This window comes from Salmo salar, chromosome 08, assembly GCF_965601325.2.
Source record: "Salmo salar chromosome 08, fSalSal1, whole genome shotgun sequence".
Lineage (NCBI taxonomy): Eukaryota > Metazoa > Chordata > Actinopteri > Salmoniformes > Salmonidae > Salmo > Salmo salar.
Genome location: NC_138298.1, coordinates 35514572 through 35519126, shown reverse-complemented (window position 1 = coordinate 35519126; position 4555 = coordinate 35514572). Strand labels below are relative to the sequence as shown.

The 4555-nt window shown below is 39.5% G+C and overlaps 1 long non-coding RNA gene across 1 annotated transcript; it reads left to right on the top strand.

Annotated features, from left to right (window-relative positions):
* The first annotated feature begins 2805 nt into the window (after positions 1-2805).
* On the top strand, positions 2806-3900 carry LOC145881504 (uncharacterized). The gene is made up of 2 exons (XR_014393036.1): positions 2806-3484; positions 3581-3900. It is a non-coding gene; the product is annotated as an uncharacterized LOC145881504 (long non-coding RNA).
* The last annotated feature ends 655 nt before the right edge of the window (positions 3901-4555 follow it).

The following is a 4555-nucleotide window of genomic DNA, read 5'->3' as shown; positions in this document are numbered from 1 at the left end:
ACCCAATCTGTACTGTTCAGTAGGATAATAGTAGACCAAACCAAGCTGTACTGTTCAGTAGGATAATAGTAGACCAACCCAAGCTGTACTGTTCAGTAGGATAATAGTAGACCAACCCAAGCTGTACTGGTCAGTAGGATAATAGTAGACCAACCCAAGCTGTACTGTTCAGTAGGATAATAGTAGACCAACCCAAGCTGTACTATTCAGTAGGATAATAGTAGACCAACCCAAGCTGTACTATTCAGTAGGATAATAGTAGACCAACCCAAGCTGTACTGTTCATTAGGATAATAGTAGACCAACCCAAGCTGTACTATTCAGTAGGATAATAGTAGACCAACCCAAGCTGTACTGTTCAGTAGGATAATAGAATAACTATTATTGAAACAGAGAAACTGAGTCAGAAATTCACAGGTTTCAAAATTTCTTTAATTTTTTTTCAGGTTTTTGTTCTCAAAGTCTAACTTTTTTTAAACAGAAAAACAATACAATTGTATGTTCTAAGTACATAACAATGCTTAAACCACATCAGGAGACCACGTTTGAGGTTTGGGAAAAATGCAAAATGTTGATTTTTGCGAGTAGTTCCCCTTTAATTAAAGGGGAACATAGCACTAATGGTTGGATTAGCAGTGTTTATATAGTACAGGCACCTAGCACTATTGTTGGATTAGCAGTGTTTATATAGTACAGGCACCAAGCACTAGTGTTGGATTAGCAGTGTTTCTGTAGTACAGGCTCCTAGCACTATTGTTGGATTAACAGTGTTTCTGTAGTACAGGCACCAGCACTATTGTTGGATTAGCAGTGTTTATATAGTACAGGCACCAAGCACTAGTGTTGGATTAGCAGTGTTTCTGTAGTACAGGCTCCTAGCACTATTGTTGGATTAGCAGTGTTTATATAGTACAGGCACCTAGCACTATTGTTGGATTAGCAGTGTTTATATAGTACAGGCACCAGCACTATTGTTGGATTAGCAGTGTTTCTGTAGTACAGGCACCTAGCACTAGTGTTGGATTAGCAGTGTTTATATAGTACAGGCACCTAGTACTATGGTTGGATTAGCAGTGTTTCTATAGTACAGGCACATAGCACTATTGTTGGATTAGCAGTGTTGATATAGTACAGGCACCTAGCACTATTGTTGGATTAGCAGTGTTTCTATAGTACAGGCACCTAGCACTATTGTTGGATTAGCAGTGTTTATATAGTACAGACACCTAGCACTATGGTTGGATTAGCAGTGTTTCTGTAGTACAGGCACCTAGCACTATTGTTGGATTAGCAGTGTTTCTGTAGTACAGGCACATAGCACTATTGTTGGATTAGCAGTGTTGATATAGTACAGGCACCTAGCACTATTGTTGGATTAGCAGTGTTTCTATAGTACAGGCACCTAGCACTATTGTTGGATTAGCAGTGTTTATATAGTACAGACACCTAGCACTATGGTTGGATTAGCAGTGTTTCTGTAGTACAGGCACCTGGTGTAACCAACTTCACACAGCCCCCCAGAAGAAAGGCACACGGACACCCACACTTCAGGTTGACTCAGTTTTTATCTGCAGTAAAATAAATCAAACAGTGATGACAGGCACTGACAGGACAGTCACAGCCACACGTTCACTGGTTAGGTAGGACACAATATACCATTTAGATAGGAGCAACATTAGTGATACATGGTTAGGTAGGACACAATATATCATTTAGATAGGAACAACAGTAGTGATACATGGTTAGGTAGGACACAAGATATCATTTAGATAGGAGCAACTGTAGTGATACATGGTTAGGTAGGACACAAGATATCATTTAGATAGGAACAACAGTAGTGACACATGCCCTCAATGTGAATTGATATTAATCCATAAATACAGAGCACAAGTACAACCCTTTTTATATAAACATTTTAAGGTAGTAATAAAATAAACATGAAGTTAATATTTCAATAAGTCACCTGCTAGTAAATCACCTGCTGGTAATAGCTGCGTGACACATTGTAGTGCAGTGACCAACGGTGCTAGTTAGCTCGTCATTAACACGGCTAGCTAAACAAGCAGAAACCTGGTTAACTTGCTGAAATAGGTCTTCAATTTATGAACGGCAAAATAAATATATACATAGCCACATTCGCCATTGACTTTAGGATATATGAACCAGTTTTCCAAAACCACTATTGTGTTATAGAGTTTTAAACAGTTTTTATATACAGAGGAAGAGGACTGGAACCTGCTGTCAGAATATCTCTCTCAGCCTGAGGAGCAGGCAGACCAACTTCCCAAATAGGGGAGAACCACTCAAAACCCACTAGCTCTAGTTAATAACACAGCATAGTAGGCTATTGGTTGACAGACTGCCGCTGATCACATCACCGCCAGCCAGGGACGTCACTAGACATTAATGATTAGGGGGGCTAAGTCTCTTTTAGGGGGTCTGGCATACTCCCTCCGGTCCGTTTATTGTTAGCTAGCAGTCTCAAGCCACAGAAGTAGCTAACGTTAACTTAAACGTTGCATGTACACTAGATAGTGGTAAACTGCTGAGGCCGCCCATTGTGACTCGCTTGTGGGCGTGCTGGCAGCATATGGCAGCATATTTGATTGTGCGTCAAGAATTCAGCACAGCAAGTTTGTATGAAGATCTGGTTATTAAAGGGGTACATAGTTCAATAGTAATATCCTCTAAAACGCTCTGGTGACTAACAAACTGCTGCCCTGTTTCCAATTATCCACATGGCTTGCAGAACCTATTCAACTAAGTAAATACATTACAAAAATGTTTAAAAAACGATGTATTATTAGCTAACTAGCTACAGTGCAGGCTAACACAAATTAGCTGCTAAATTAACTAGCTAGTTAGCTATCTTGCCAACGTTATATACTGTATAGATAGCTAGCCAAGTGAATTAAATATCACCAGCTTCCTAACATCATATTAGCTCGGTATCTTGATGTATTTATCACTGTAAAAAACTAACTCCAAATGCATTTGTAGGTAGCTAGCTAACAGCCTTGGAGGGTGAAACGATAGCAGCCCCAACTGTCAAAGTGAGAGAGTAGACTATTCTGGATAGGGAAGGTACTTTTGTGTAGTTCCTGTCCCTAGAAGTGAGGATGGAGATAATAGTAACATTATATTCAGTACGGTATAATTTGACTATAATGAAGTCTGTTTCTTGTGAGGTTTTCGGTGCTCAGATAAAGAGAGCTGTGAAAGCCTGTCTACATATGAAGAGGTCCCAATGAAGAGCAGTGGTTCTCGCTTTAACTACCTTATTTTCTCAATAACAGTCTCTCCTTCACTTCATCCCTCTCCCCTTCTCCCTAAATCCTCTAGGTTATATCAGCTGTGTCGGTGAACCCCTCCTGCATCTGAACTGGCTACATAGGGGGCACAGCATGATCAGATTTGAGAGGTCACTTGGTCAGGTCAACAGGAAGTATTATTAAAGAGATGCTTGACATTGAAATACAGATAGGTCAGTTTTGCATTTCACCTCCTGATTGATGTTAGAATAAAAAATAAAAACGAGGCTTAAATATGCTCTCTCTCTCCATCTGTCTCTCGTCTGCAGATATGTTTTGATGTGAGAGGATGCCAACCCCCAGTCCCATCATCGCCACCTCACCTGCTTTTAAGAACCTTTGGGCCGACGAGAGACACTATTGTGTAATTGTGATGAACTGAGAGAATATTTAGGTAGCACTGTGATTCATTAATCATGTGCTGCCTTCCCTGCTCCTGTGTGCTTACCTCTTTCCCTTTCTGTCTTTTACACCTCTTTCTTCCTCTGTTTTTATAATGCACAACACATGTGCATTGAAGTACAGATTGAACTTGTATTTATAACACTTGGATAAATGAGCTTTTCAATAAAGCATTTCACATTCTCTACTGATTGAAATGAAGTCTCATTTGATGAAATACTACACCTATCCTGTGTTCATCAGATCATCTACTTTGTGCATGACACAAGTAATTTTTGTTTACAGACAGATTATTTCACTTATAATTCACTGTATCACAATTCCAGTGAGTCAAGTTTACATACACTAAGTTGACTGTGCCTTTAAACAGCTTGGAAAATTACAGAAAATTATGTCATGGCTTTATAAGCTTATGATATGCTAATTGACATAATTTGAGTCAATTGGAGATGTACCTGTGGATGTATTTCAAGGCCTACCTTCAAACTCAGTACCTCTGTGCTTGACATCATGGGAAAATCAAAAGAAATCAGCCAATACCTCAGAAATAAATTGTAGATATCCACAAGTCTTGTTCATCCTTGGGAGCAATTTCCAAATGCTTGAAGGTACCACATTCATCTGTACAAGCAATAGTATGCAAGTATAAACAACATGGGACCACGCAGCCGTCATTCCGCTCAGGAAGAAAACACATTCTGTCTCCTAGAGATTAACATTGGTGCGAAAGTGCAAATCAATCCCAGAACAGCAAAGGACCTTGTGAAGATGCTGGAGGAAACAGGTACAAAATTATCTATATTCACAGTAAAACGAGTCCTATATCAACATAACCTGAAAGG